Source organism: Lissotriton helveticus, chromosome 12, assembly GCF_964261635.1.
Source record: "Lissotriton helveticus chromosome 12, aLisHel1.1, whole genome shotgun sequence".
NCBI classification, from domain to species: domain Eukaryota; kingdom Metazoa; phylum Chordata; class Amphibia; order Caudata; family Salamandridae; genus Lissotriton; species Lissotriton helveticus.
In genome coordinates, this window is record NC_136073.1 from 866,168,146 (window position 1) to 866,184,163 (window position 16,018).

Consider the following 16,018-nt stretch of genomic DNA (forward strand, 5'->3'; position numbering starts at 1 on the left):
CTGCCTAGACAGACTTCGCTAGGTTGAGTAAGGACATCTCTTCGCAATTCAAGTAAGATTAACGGCCAGATTCATGAAACGAAAATCGTCTCGCAAAGGGCCAGATTCTCAGAATCTGGCCCTTTGCGAGCGCAATTTTTGCATTTGGGACTCATCATCCCAAATGCAAAAATCACTATTACAGAATTCGCATTTTAGCGAGGAATTGCATTTAAGGAATCTCTATTTGAGATTCCTTAAATGCAATTCATTAACCAATTTAAAATTGCGAATTCGCAATATTTGGCCGCTATTTACCACGAAGTCAGACTTCGTGGTAAATAGCGAAAAAAATAGAAAAAAACACTTTAGTGCATTATTCTCTGTTGCATGTTACACACACACATGTCCTTTGGACATGTGTGTGTGCAACACCTGTGTAATGTTGCATTTCAGGGGTGCTACAGGGTGTCCTTTGGACACCCCTGGCACCCTTGAAATCGCATCCTTATTTGCGATTAGCAAATTGCTAATCGCAAATAAGGAATAACTCCCCATTCATTCCTATGGGCCTGTAGGCCCATAGGAATGAATGGGGAGTTATTCCTTATTTGCGATTAGCAATTTGCTAATCGCAAATAAGGAAGATGTAGGAATCGCAATATTTATTGCAATTCCTACATGAATCCCGTTTTGCAAGTCCTTAATAGCGATTCCTTATGAATCGCTATTAAAGACTCGCAAAACGGGTCTTTGATGAATCTAGCTGATAAATACCAGAATAAAAGCTACTACCCTGTGAACCATTTTAGTCTCCTTCTTAAGTATGCAGCCTTGCCCATGCCACCACCATCCTCCCTCCCTACCCCACCATATGTGCATCTACTTCTATATTTGCAAAGTGCTCACAAGCAAATACAGAGAGGCAGTATCTTGCATGAAGTTTATACCCGAGTCGTAATCTACAGATTGCAACAGGCAGCCAACCGTCGAAGAATAAACTCTGAAAAGTGTGAAATTTCACAAAAATTACGCATGAGAATATCATGGGATATTCTGATTGCACACTGTTTGCATCTCGTTGCACTTGCTGATATGTTTATATTGAAACCCTATGGGCCCAAAGTTATCTGGCGCTGAGCTCTTGTCAATTTTCAACACAAAATTTGTTTTGGGGGCTTTGCTGTATAAAGTTCCTCTTAGCTTCCTGCCAGTTAATATCCTCCTGACTCCAGGCGAGTGCCTATCATTTTACAGAAGTTGGTTAATTCAAAGAAATAACATAAAATCTCTGAATAGTTCCGCGTATGTTGAGTAGATCCCATATGAATCACTGAGAAAAACACTCCGAAATCTCAAGTATGTGCAACTTTATTGCAAGTACCGCTCTTTGTTATCAGATCATTGAGTAATGTTTTTATAAGAAGTCGCTTAAGCGAGAATCGGTTATGCTGGAATGTACCGTGCTTTTACAATAACTATAGTGACCGCCTATTGCAGCATCTTCAATCAACCATGAGTTGGGGGTTAGATCACACCTATATAAGGAGAATTGATTGGTTCATTTATCAATTTCTACGTCATAAGCAAGGAGAATCATTCATTGGATCAGTCTCATTTTAGCAGAAGAAAATCTGAAATCTCAGTGGACAGCTTGAAAGGAGAAAGACTTCCATAAAGAAAAGTTTCAGGATCCGGTGCGGGTCCACCCTAAAATAGTAGCCAATAATGGGGGTGAACAGAAAGATGTCCAGTGGAGTTGCTCTGTGTAAATATTGCTATCAGCCATTTTATTTTGCATTTGTGACACATTTAATTTTCAGAGCAATTTATCATCAGTTAGTGGCTCTAGGTAGCAATATTCCCAGATAATTTCTAAATAATGCCCTTAGTACTGCCATAAAAGTGTAATTGGACTTAACAAAGTATGTAACTTGGTTCTTTGTTCATTTAACAGATATAATTTGCATCTCACTAGTCCTCTGACCCTCTCAGTGTTTTTTCCAGCTCTTGGGGTATGATCTGGCAAAATAATATAGCATTTTCCTAAAACAATAGTGACATTTCAGGGTATTGCCTATTTTTCACATGTACCATACACTCTTGGGCCCAATCGGAAATTTATGTTACAAAATGACACAAAATGCCACACACATAATCTACTTATTTACCTGTTATTGATTTAGTGACTTTATTAGCTGGATTGTTGTGAGGCCTTTCTCCTCCCCACATTCTGCATTTGTTGTTTTAACCCTAAACCTCCCACACCAGATTTGATAACATGGTAAATTCACTTTAAAACGTTAAAACTCAATGTTCCTCATTCTGTGAATCAAGATATGGAATTTAGAATAAAGGACTCACTCGGATTATACTTTGGCCTTGATCACGAGTATCTCCTGTCTGTTGGGGTCCCTGAGGAAATACATTACTAGTTGTTCAATGTTTACCGCGCTCTGTAATTACTACGCGTGATGCGGTCTGACCACATCCCGGATACATTTTGGCTGGCCAAAGCTGCATGACACTAACTGGTACTTCCAATGTAATCAATCCCATGTTATTGATTACCTACCCTCTGATCTATATAACTCGGCTACACCCTAGCTTGAGAACCATTTAGGAAATTATATGTTTAAAGGATGATCCATTGACGTCAGTAGAGCAGGACTTGTTTAGAGGGAGGTCCAGGAGTATAACGAGGACCACTGTAGACCCTGTGGGGGTTGGAACCCCAATCCTCCGGGGGTCCTCAACCCTTCAGGAGGTGCCCTATTCCCCTGAAGTTGAATTAATATCTGATAAATGTTGGAAATTTAGGGATCCTCATCCAATTCTTCAGGGGGGGCGTTGTTTTGCATTACACCACTCAGCAGGTGGTACTAGTTCTTTGTGGGTGGTAACCCCAATCAAATATAAGGAGGGGGTTTAAAATTAAAATTGATTCCAAGCAGAAGGTCATCCACAAAATGAGCTAGAATATAGACGAAAACATTTAGGTGCCAATTACTCGGATCACTGGCCGGGTCCCACTCTTATCGCAGTTTCTTAAATCTGCAGTCTCGCAGAAGGCCGAGGAGTGGCAGGAGCCCTACAGGACATAGAAGAGCAGGCAGGTAAGGCGTTCCGTGTCTTCAGCCAAAAACTATTGCCATGGGATTGTTGTAAGGCATCAACATAACCAAAGGTCACAGAATCCAGAGGATGTGAAATGGAGCACCTTGCTGGTTCTTCTAATGTCTCTTGAAGGGGCGGATGTTTTTAAGGTGCAGCGTTGATCCTCTAAATATTAGAATCTGTTGGGCCTGAGGCTTGGGGCAGTGAGCTGGTGTGAGTGCAAGATTCAGAGCCCCCCTACAGCCAGTAAATGAACCTTCATGAAAAGCAAAAAGTATCATGTATGGGATGGAAAAAGGTCTTCTCATGGAGAAGCCGGGGATACAACTGAGTCTGAGACCCCTCTGGCATTGCCTGGAACTGATATGAGCAGATTCCAATCCCCTGTGGTTTACAAAATCCAACTCTTGGCCTATTGAAAATGGAGTTGCCTAAAGTTTTTAGTGGCTTTATTAGCTGTAAAGTTGTGATGCTGACCCACATCCACATGTTAATGAGTTTTTTTTAATAAATATACACTTTTGAGCGATGGGTCATTTATTATTATTTCATGTGATGTCACTGAAAGGTCAAAGCCTGAAAGGTCAAAGGAGGACACTTCACTACCACTGTAGTTTTGGTGAAGTGGTGCCACTGAATAGAATCTCTGTCAAATCATTGGCAAATGATGTTAGCTTGTGTGTCAAACTCCAAGGGACCTATGACCAGTTTTCAAGGGGGTCTTTATATACAACATCTGTTTGCACATCACTGGAGCTCTAGAAGCAACAAGGCATGCTTGTTGGCTGGACATTCCAGCAGCCAGTGGTTTCCATGGAGGCTCTTCTAAAGCCCAGGCAGGTGAACTTTAAAATAAATGATGTTTATTCAGGGGCACAGTATGCAATGGTGGGGGGGGGGGATGATGGGGTCGGGATGATGGGGGCTTCCTTTTTCCATGAGGCATGTCCTGGTAGTGAAGGCTGCACAGGGAATTGTCATCTTTGAAATCATTGAAAATCTACACTGGCACACCATAACCTAAAACCAGGAGGCAAACATAATACATTTATTGTTTTCAAAGTTTTATGTAGCCTAAACAAGACCCATTGGGCGTCGGAGCACTTTACATGAGAACAGTGTCATACTGCGTCTAAGCAGTTTACGTAAGGACAGTTTAAAAAAGTTGACACATAAGAACAAATTAATTCTGCCCAAGAACAGTTTACATTACAAGGGAGTCAGGAAAAGCTTTATAAAAATAAATTGCTCTATAACATAATAGCATCATGTAAAGTCATTGCACCAAGTTTCAAGGTCTAGTGCTTGACTGTTTTGTGCAGAAAACCTTCCACGCCACAGATATCCACCCAAAAGCTCTACCGAGGACAGCGGCGTAGCTACACCCGTGGCCGCCCATGGCGGTCCTTGCGTTTGCCACCCCACGGCAGCCGCATGTAAGAGCGGAGGTGCTGGCGAATCCTGAGTTTGCCGCCCCGTGACAGCCGCAAGTAAAAGCGGGGTGGAGGCCACCACCCTCAAACTCGCGCCACCAAGGGCAAACCAACCCCCCTTGCTACGCCACTGCTCGAGGATGCTGGGAGAGGGCGAGGATCAAATTTCCGAGCGTACTAGTACTTTCAGTTCAAATGATAAACATAATGTACGTTACAATGTGGAATGATATATAACTCTACCTCTCATCCCCCCACTGTACACCTGATCATAAAAAAATATTCTTTGGCACTTGTAATAAGGTGGATGGAATATTCTCCATGTTTGTGACGGAGTAACCCGTCCACCAAACTCAGAATGAGACCCTATGCGTCTTCGCCCTAGAGACCTAAAAATAACTCCTATACAAGTCATGAGGTAAAGGGAATTAAATTTACACAAGACTATATAAAACTTTATAAATAAATAAAATAGTGACAATTGTCAAAAAAGCTGTTATCACTGAATGGGGAAAGGATGAACATGCTTCACGTAGATCCAGGCGGTCTGAATCTATTCCAGATTTTTAGGATATCCACATCAGATAAATATGCATACATTGAACCTGAGTAGAACTCATTTGCATCTACATTGGTTCCTTCTTGAACCAACCTGACACCCCAGAGAACAAGGCTAGAGAAAGTGTTCCTGGAGGTAGGGGTGAAGTATCAAATCTCTTCCTGTTCAGAGAGGAATTGGCAAGTGAGTGAAATTTACATCAATAATAATGCTGCTGCATGCTTGGGTGGGCAAAGTCTACTGTGCTTTTTCCTTCACTGATGCAGAGCTGGAGGGGTGAAGAAGCCAGGAAAACCTCATTAACGTCTCTATTCTCCTTCCACATTTCTGTCTGTGCCTTGAATGCAGGATTACACCCCCCTGCGCTGATCATCCACTCGATACTGTGCAGCGGGGAACAATTACTCTTGAGTACTTTAAGGGTAGCGGGAAACAGCAGCCGAATCATCGTTATATTGATGCCGTTATTGCCTCCTTTTAATAAATGGGGAAATTAATGGTTTAATTAAAATAAAAGTCTTGGCTTTGGGATATCTATATATTTTCATGTGTGTACCTAATGCCCCTAGTCGTCTGCTCTATGATGCTTGTTACGATGATGTGCCCGTCCTATCCAGGCAGACGTCAAGGCTAGACTTCGAGAATAGCAGGTGTCGCATTAGAGGGGGGGCACATACGAGCAACAGCTGTAACTAAACAGGGTTTACGAACCTGCTATCGGGGTAGTAGCTTTGTGTGATGCTTACATATTGCCATACCAAACACCAGTGGTTTTGTTGCTTTTGTATTTGTTGTGATCACTTGACTACCAGACTTCTAAGTGACCTTCATCTCATCACAGCTTTGGCGACGAGGATGGGATGAGCTCGATGTCTCTCAGGGGTCAGGATGAGTATTGTGAGGTATGTGCTTTCTGGTTGAAAGATATCCATCAATGGGTTCCGTGTCATAAGCTAGACTGGTTAACACAATAAACCCTGTGTGGAGCTGGGTGTCATTCACTTGGTGGATTATGGAAGACATTCGTCAATGGATTGAAGGTTATTTGCTTGATCTGATAAATTAACTATAGCTGAAAAGTGCCTGAAATCCATCAGTAGGCAGACGGTCAGTTGGAACGTTCTTTGGTCCAAGAAACCCCGCATGGGGGAGTGTTGTCTAATTTGAGTTCACCCAAGAATCCTTGATTGACTGAGAGTGGGTGCTTAATTTGTGCTGGTGCTTTCCGGGGCTCATCTCCAGCACTTAATTGTCAACACCCGCACATATGACAATCTGCCACATGGTGGCACTGTTCATCTAGTTTAGCGATCACACAACAACAGTTATTTATTAATTCAATATAGATAAAAAATGGCTAACACCTGTTTCCCAAGCCATTCTTGTAGCTTTGGGGTCCTTGAACAGTCTAAAATGTCACCCTGGCAGGAGTGTGATGTTGTAGTTGTGTTGATACTGTCATTGGCAGCGCCTTGGGAGGGCAATAGGTGGTGCAAGCTGCAGTGGTCTCCTGACGAGAGACCTGGCAGTTCTTTATTTACAAATTAAACACTTCTGAGAACACCGGCTGCATTGCTTTGATGGGAGAGAAGAATTGTGTAGAAGACCTGCTTTGACTGGGGTTTGAGGATTGAGTTTTTGTGCTTTGTTATTGGGTAATTTTTTTAGGACATATCTTTGCTTGTGAATTGCTCATCTCTTGTTGGGTATATTCCTGCCCAATCCTGTTTAGTGCGCTTACATATCTGAAGTTGGTGTGGTGCTTGAAGTTAGACTTTTGTTTGTTTTTCCCATGCACCAATGTTTTATTAAATCTGCACTTATCCTGAACTCTGTCAAATTGATGAAGCAAGTGAAGATTTAAAAATAATCTTCACAAAGTTCAACTTTGCTAACATCACCAGTATTTATGGATCTCTCTTTACTCTCATGACACTGTCTGGGTTCACATCTCCAGGTAGTACCTGTGAGAACTCCTCACCACCTGCCCAGTGACATATCTGCCCTTATCAAGCACTGTATTGCTTCTTTTTTTTCTAGCTTACCCCTCTGAGCCCCATTCTGTATCTTGCCCTCTTTACAGGAGGGTTATGCATCTGTTTGCTCAGCATTGAAAGCTACAACAGGGATCTACCTCTGCTAAACTGAACAGCTTGTGTTTTTTGCATCTGGGATTAAATAGTCATTATTTTAATGTTTTTCATTATTTTGAGATGCCCACTGTGTTTAATTCAAAGGCAGATACTAAACACAGGTTGCATTAAATAAAATGTTACCTTAAGTAATTAAACCAATCCAATGCTTCACATTATAAATGATTATATAAAATATTTAGTGTATTCTGTAGAAGGGGACCGGTGAACAAAACTATAGATAAAATACTGTATTTTGGAGAGTCATTTCAGTATAATTCATCTTGTATTATATAATATTTTGGCTTCACATCAGGAGTAAAGTTAAGCTTATAAAAGACAACATGTATAAAGTAATGATTGTTAAAACACTCATTAGCGGGATTACCAGTTGATGCTGCAGGTTTCAATGTACCCTGTTTCAAAAGAGGAGGTTGAGGAAGAGTAGAGTGGGGGTTTGTTGGAACCGGCACTTTCTGATTGGTTGAAGGGAATCCCCCAGCGATGCAGAACCTACCTCTCCCGTCAAAGGCAAGTGGTAACACTCGCTGTATAACCTGTGCTCACCATTGGGTAGCTTGGCACTGAGCAGTCAGACTTAGCTCAGAGGCAACGTGTAAAGTAAAGGTACAGCAGTCACACGTGATAAATACACTGCGCGTCACAAAAGAGACTTCAAACAGGATGTATCTAATAAAAGTTTATACTCTTCATACAACGTCAATCTTTAGAACAACAGCAAAATGGTAACGGTTTATAGGAGCGCACAGCAAAGTATAGGTATAAAGTCCGTATCAATGATAATCAGTAAGGTTGGTGCTCAGGAAGAAATTTGAGATTGGTTACCACAACCCCAGAAGAAACCAAAGGTCAATGTTAAGATATTCCTCCGAGCACTCTGCAAATTAATGTCTCTATCAGTAGTGATCATCAATCATCAATATCATCCAATCTTCAATCCACAACAGATAAAGTGTCTTGAGAAGTTCCAATTTATTCAAATGCGCAGCCAACACGTGTTTCGTCTGTCTGTAAGACAATGACTTCTTCAGGGCTGCAACCCAAAATAATTATAATCAATTCTAAGTACAGCAACATATAAGCTATCAACATTTGTTTCCACATGCGTTTGAAAAAGAAGCAATCCAAATAAGTAAAAGGGACACACCCTCAAACCAAAATCTAATTCACAACTGTATCAGTGTGAGTATGAAAGAAGAAACAAACGCCAAATTTGTGATTCTGTATTCTTGAGAGAGTATACATTAACTATTTACATTAATTACATCAGTTTAGTGGTTTGTGATCACCATATGATGTGTGGTTAGCTAGATCAGGCATTGCATAATATCTATAATCTGAGATAATTCACTCACCCTTAACTCTATGAAATCCCAAGTAATCTAGTCAATAACTGTAGCACTTATCCAATATTCCATCTGCATTTAACAGTGATTTTCAATGCAGGTATGTATATATATCTAACCCTACAAAAAAAGTCCATATTAGTAAGATGACTGTTCAACTTCAGGTAGTAATCAATAGTGCCTCAAACATAAGTCACTAAGAATCAATAACTACTCACCAAATAAGTATTGGTGTTATCTGTCAATTCAGACCAACATCTGGATCATGTTTATTTTTATTTCCTTTAATCCGGGTTCAAAAATAATTATATTCTTCTCAAACGATTATGAAGTGAAAAGTATATCTACAAAAATTAATTCAATATATAAATCACATATCGAAATCGGAAAGACCAACTTTCATAAATATGTTGGTATATAGCACCTTATATCCCTTATTTGAATCATAATCTCACCTAATGTACGTTGTAAAGTCTTGTGAATATCTCAGTATTCCTAATTCTCAATATCCAAGGTTATCAATCCAGGTTCAAAAATAATTATTTTCTCCTCAAACGGTTGTGAGGTAAAAGCATCTCTACAAAAGTTAATTAAATATGTCAGTCACATATCGAACTCTAAAAGGCCAGCTTACATGAATAAGTTGGTACATGGCACCTTATATCCCGTGAATTAATCATCTCACCTCATGTACGTTATAAAGCCTCGTGGATATCTCTCTATTCCTCATTCGCAATCTCCAAATATTATTTCCATAAGGTCCGTATCTGAAAGTTAAGCCATACCGTCATGAATATGTATATTGAAACTGACTCTCGTAATACTCTCACCAGTCTAAAACTCACCATTCAGTATATCCCGAGTCGCGTATACTGTGGCGTTCTGCGTCAGTGCCATCTTGTAATGGCTTAATATAGGTAACTGTTCCTCGCATATGGCATCATTTTCACGGGCGCCATTTTGCAATGGTGTTGTCTGCCCTAGTAATAGTCACATCACGACTTTACGTTAACTAAATATACGAGATCCCCTATTAAGGGATTCACTAAGTTGTGTCTACCCTCGCTAAAAGTTATATATAGTAATGTGTAAAACTCGTAAATGTGTATCTTTAAACTTTAGCGATTAAATAAACGAATTCGCGCCATCTTGTTATGGCTTAATGTAGATAACCATCAGCACGTAAACGCACCACTTAGAATTGATTATAATTATTTTGGGTTGCAGCCCTAAAGAAGTCATTGTCTTACAGACAGACGAAACACGTGTTGGCTGCGCATTTGAATAAATTGGAACTTCTCAAGACACTTTATCTGTTGTCAATCTTTAGAACATGAGCATCATATACTTTAGGCATGAAAAACATTTGGAAATATTACTAGAATTACTAGGCTCACTAGTATTATTATGATATCAATAGTGTGCACACTGTGGACTATTCCTACTCTAACCCCCCTCACCAATAGTGAGACAGCCCCCTTATGTGGTGCAACACGCAATCCACCCATGCCCACCCTAGCAATCCTGATAATACAGGCCTACCTGGCATTAGGGGACACCCAAGGTCACACCAATGTCAAAGTTTGTACATACATGAAAATAGAACACTTTTTAGCAGCATTGTGGGCCAGAGCCTCGCGGGTGAACCCTATGTCAAATGTTTTGTACTTTTGGAATGAAATAAACTTAAAAAGTGTCACCGCCGGCCAGTGTTATGAAGCAAAGGCAATCTACAGACTGTCATCCAAACTCACACACACTCACACCGCACAGCTACACATTGCAACAGGTACCAGCCCAGTCCGTACGGAGCACTCTTGCACACTTACGCACTCAGCACCCTAATGCGGTGCTACTGGTACCCTGGAGGTTAATGGATCACTGCACACTCTGTGGCCACAGCCTCCCTTCACCCTCTGGTTCACCCAGATTGTTCTATGGAAGATAACCAGCCCCGCCTCCCAAATACAAGGCCACACGCGGCCAAAGTCACACTTAGTCTCGGTCCTCCGGAAGCAGGTGGGGATTTGTAGCAAGTTTTAATTAGGAGGTAGATGTAAACAAGGTAAGGTTAGCAACCTCTCAGGAAGTTCACTCATAGGTCTCAAAACACAATAGAGTCACGCAGACTCTTGACCACGCCTGGTCGTAGTTTGCAGAGTTTTGCTCCACAGAACACCACGAAGTTACAAAAAAACTTTCCACAGTGCAGTGCGAACTGCAGGTTGTGCTGATGGTATTCCTGCCACTCCGGTAGAAATTACCGTTCGCGATTTTGAACTTACCGTTCGCGATTGCGAACGGGGAAAAAACTCTGCCGCACACCACGAAGAGGAGTTTTCTGCACTTCGCGGAGTGCAGAAAACTCCACGAACGGAGCGAAGTTCACTGCCAGGCCTACTCTTGACCCGCCTCTGAACTGTCTCAGAAGTGTTCCTTCAACACAGTCAATCTCTCTCTTGCTACTACCTGGCACCAAGATGTCTTCGGGAGGGGCCAGGTGTGGAGAGGACAGTTGGCCCACCGCGAGGAGGGTCAAAAAGGGAACAACCGATGAATGGGGAGTAACACAGGGGAGGTTCTTGATAGGAAGAGGCACCCGAAGCGGTACATGATGATCTGAGTCGTGCCCAGGCAATCCTGGCACAGCGTCTGGTGCGCGTTGCTTTGAGTTGCACCAGACACTTCAGGTCTCCAATATTGAAGAGTCGCAAATTCTGCACCTCCATGGAAATGAGGCACAATGACCAGTGCACATTGAGATGGGTTACCCCAGGCCATTCCGGTCACACAGAGAAGAGTTGCAAATTCCGTACCTCCCTGGAAAGGAGGCACACTGTCCGGTGCACAATGATACAGGCTGCACCAGACCAGTCTGGTCACACACACAGGCACAAGTTCAGCAATGCCACACAAGGTACAAAGAGGCACTAATGCAGGTACACCCCCACCTCAGAGGATCGCACTCTGCGAATGGGACACGGCAAGCAAAGAGCATGTAGTCAGCTTGTTGCATGAGAGAGATGTGGCACAGACGATGAAATAGACCACGTAGGGTCCCCCAACCGGTAAATCCGCTCACCACCAACTAGACGTTTATGAGTGTCTGGGTCTCTGCAGTACAGGAAACACACACTTTAGATACTGGCACGATTTCTGAGGCTCCGCACTAGACGAGCCAGTCTCCAGACACAAGTCTTAGTTACACAAAAGGAAAGGAGTTGGCCTAACGGCTAAGGCGCTCGACCTCAGACCTGGAGATCTGGGTTCGAGTCTCGGTAACGACGCCAAAACCTCCTGTGATTCTGGGCAAATCACTTAATCTCCCCGTGCCTAAAAAAAAATGAAAGTGTGTGTCCTCATGTAAAACGTAACTTGTGCTATGTAAAGCGCTCTGATACCTGATTTGGTTCGGGTCTAGTTCGCGCTATATAAAACTCTACAAAAAAAACAACAAAAAAAAAACACGCTCACACTGTGCTACCCGATTGGATTGCGGAGCCAATGTGGCCACATGAGAGGACACCGCTCTCCAGATGTCACAGACAGATGGTGTAGATCCCTCATGGGAGATCTTGATGTCTCTGAGATTTCCGGGAGACCAGGAGACCCGCAGACGGACCCTTGTTGAGTACATTTAATACGGTAGCACATTTCAGCAGGTCTTTAACCCAGGCCAGCCACTATTCAGAAAGGGCACATGGTCCCCTTCATGGGCAGTTATACTCCATGTGCAAGACAGAGTCCTCTGGCAATGTGCACTACATAGTTCGGGTTCTCCGGTCTTGTGTCCCTGCAAGCATATCACAACACATGCTAATAAGGATGGCACCCGTAGTTATGCTGGTGTGTGTCTTTTAAGTTAGGGCTGGTTCAAGGAGTTTACCTGGGGGGGGCCTTATGGAGTGGGACGACCCATGCATGGTCAGCTGAGGCGAAAGTGATGCCAACATAGGCTGGGGCACAATGACACCCCACCGGCCTGCTACGACAGGCCTGATACAGTGTTGACAGGCTATCTGGTGGGCTCACTACTAGCCAATGCTGGGCCCACCCTGGGCAAGTGGTGCACCTGTTTACAGAGCGCACAGAGGTGTGGCACCTAAGCCCATTTTGAGCACATCTGCCCCATGCGGGCAAGGTGGGCTCATGCACCTTCCCTCTGCAGTACAGGGTGTAGGTGCCCAGATTCCTATGGTCATGCTGATAGAGTCAGCAATGAGTAGGAGGAAAAAGCTATACGTTTTGGAGTATTTTCCCCTAAGAAGGGCCATGTCCACCATGGTTAGTAACAGTAGAATTCCGTAGTTTTACCCAGATCACCCTTAAACACGGCGTGGATGCGAGCCTTGTGCCTGCTACCAGACTCCCTAATAAAGATCTTAGCGACTAGTTGGAAATCCTTCCCTGTAACAGATAAATCCCGGATAGTTGAGTTTTTAGGTCGAGCCTGGGCAGCGCATGTAAGACATGCTTTATTGAGGAAGGTACTTGAAGCTTCGCCCACTCTTTGCTCACATTTTTCATTGGCTTGTGTCATTGTCCACTGTAAACTGTGGCTGTTCATTGATCAAAAGGCTTAGTAGTCCCTCCCTAGCACCGCCTTGTCTTATTCTGTATTCTCCCATGGTGACACCCCCCGTTACGTGGGTTGTTGCTTGGTCGGCTTTAATTACATCCTCCGAGCACTATTTTCTCAAATAGCGTAGTCCTGCCTGCTGTTGCAGACAAGACACGCTCTCTCCTAACGCTTTTTTAAAATCTTTGTAGCACGCATTTGCAATGCGATAGGTCTCGCATTTGCGAGAGTTTAAGCCATTGCTATTGTAAATGACAAGGCCTTTTATTTATCTGTTTTAAAAACACATAAATAAAAGGCATTGCCATTTACAATGCCAATAGCTCCAACTCTCATAAATGCGAGCCCTATTGCATTGCAAATGCTTGTTTTTGTTGGAAGTGCTCAGCTTTTATAGTTTCAAGCTAAAAAATGTCAGTCTGTCCCTGCTCCAGCTGACCCTCTTGAGGACAGGACTTTCTGCTTTCAGATATTTTGCAGGCTCTATGGTTTGGGGTAGCGACATAACTCTGTACACGCGTGTCTTACACACCGCACAAGTAAACTGCACCTCGAAAGCTGCTCCTGTGTCGCTGTGGTCTAAAAACAATGTACCTTGTTGAAAAGAACATCCCTGTCGCTGAAAGTCCAGCTCGGTTGGGATTTCTGAGCTCACATAAGTGCAGTTGGGTTTCATCTGCAACTCGCTCAAGTGATTACACACAGCACCTTATCCCCCGCTGCCAAGGAGACGCGGGAAGTCAATTACAGGCGCCAATGCTTGAAGTTCAAGAGAAGCGAGGCTGACATACAGCGGCGGAACAAGATTCAATCTGATATTGAGAAAGGCTTCCAAGATACTTAGACAGGATTAGAATTGTTCTGAGAATATATTGCTATCCAGGCAGAAACTGAGTATCTCCTTTTCCTGAAAATAAAGAAGTACTTCACGCAATGTGGAGAGGGTGATCCATATTTTTGGGCTCACACATTTGTAGGTTTCTAGATTTCAGGTCTTAGAATGACCATCATCCTCACTTAAAAACTTGATGAGATTACTAGACTCTCAACGTTCAAGTACCACTGTTTTTAATCATGACATGGAACCCGTCAATTAAAGTTGATTCAGCGGACACCCGTAGTTATTTTTAATCCACACACTCTACTCACACTGTATATACACCTCACGCCCTACACACACCCTCTTCATCTACGGCCAAGACTAAGGTAAAAAAAAGATCTCCGTCAACGAGCCCCCTCTACAGTGCCCGTTGGGCATTGCAGCGCCGGCCAAACGAGGAGCTGTCCGATGGTGAAGCATGACACCCCTCGGGTGTATGAGGGCCCTTGCTCCTTATAGGAGCTACTCTCCCCTTCTTCATTCCTACTGTTGGGAACAGCACACTTCGTGGGTTAAACTTAATATACCTACACCATAGGGTAGGTCCTGAGGCCATTTGAGGAAAGGGACCCGATCAGCCAAAAGCACCTTTTACCACCCTAGCTGAAAATTTGATATGTTATTTTCTTGAGTGTCAACTTCTTCCTATCGGGCACCTGTCTAAAGTGCTCCACTTAACGAAGTGTGTTCCGTTGGGCAAATGCTGCGACCAGGACAACCGCTTTGCCATGTAACTAGTGCAGCCACATTTGACTAGTGAAACCCACTGCTCTAGTTAGTGTAATGTGTGAACCACAGCAGTGAACTACTGCATACTTCTTAAATTTTCTAACTTTAGATCTACATGCTCGCACAATTTTAAATATGTATTCCCCATGATATATATATATATATATATATATATATATATATATATTTGAAATTCATGAACATTTCCATTCTCTGTAAAACATGTCATAAGTATGTCTGACGAGTACTCAACCATATTCCAGGGAGCTCTTTGTATATGATTAGTCAGTGGAGCTAACAATAAAAATTCCTTATCCTCTCCCAAGTTTTCCCTTTATTAGCGGGGCGGATTGGACAGGTTAAAAAAGACTATATTAAGGGGCAATTGGGATTTTAATGGTCTAATGACCGTTATGGGGCAACACGTTTCTGCCTATTCTATGTCCGAACACAGTCCGAGGCATTCGTCAGGGCGGGATAGCTTTTCAAATGCTCCCCCTTTGACTTGTATCTTAGCTCAAAAAATCAATCATGTACTATAAAATTATTTAGGCATTCGGAGGCAGAGAATACTTGCCTAGTCAATGGTACCCAGGGTGTACTAATATAGGCCCCACGGGCGGAGGGAGGTTGTCCTTGTAGTCAAACTTTCATCAAGGGTCCCTAACCTTCGGTTTTACCGACTAGGTCTGCTCGTAACAGGCACTTGGTACGTTGTGTGGAAAGATACAGTGCATTGCTGTGTGTGAAAAAAGAAGACGAGTGTGATAAAGTGAGTATTTGGGACAGGTTATTAGGAAGTGCTTAACCATCAATTTGTGTGTTTAAAGTTAGTGCAGTTTGCTTATAGCAACTTGCAACATCAGAATTTTTTCAAAGTTATTGTCGTTTATATAGACTTGCATGTGATTTCCTTTTTCCAAAAATGGGGTTATGGGGAGAAAACATTGCAAATCACACCTTTAATTGGAAAAAATTATAGATAAATAGCTTGAAGTTTGTTTTTTCTGCAACGTTGGGCCTTTCGGCCAATCTGTTCAACCTTGTAAAATTGTAGAGTAGTCAACTTCATACTACTTTGCCACTAGAATTCTTCCCAATATTATTCATTAATATAATTATTATCTTTGGTAAGTAATGTGAACCTTTTCCTTATTGAATGAAAATATTTAATGAACATTATGGGAACAATGCCTGGCTATGTAAGGCTGAAATGATCAGAAAACACACTGACAAAGATTAA

The 16,018-nt window shown here is 42.5% G+C and overlaps 1 protein-coding gene across 5 annotated transcripts in view; it reads left to right on the forward strand.

Moving 5' to 3' along the window:
• PDE4C (phosphodiesterase 4C) overlaps positions 1 to 16,018 on the forward strand; it is a 1,009,779-nt gene that overhangs the window by 242,289 nt on the left and 751,472 nt on the right. The window lies entirely within an intron of this gene.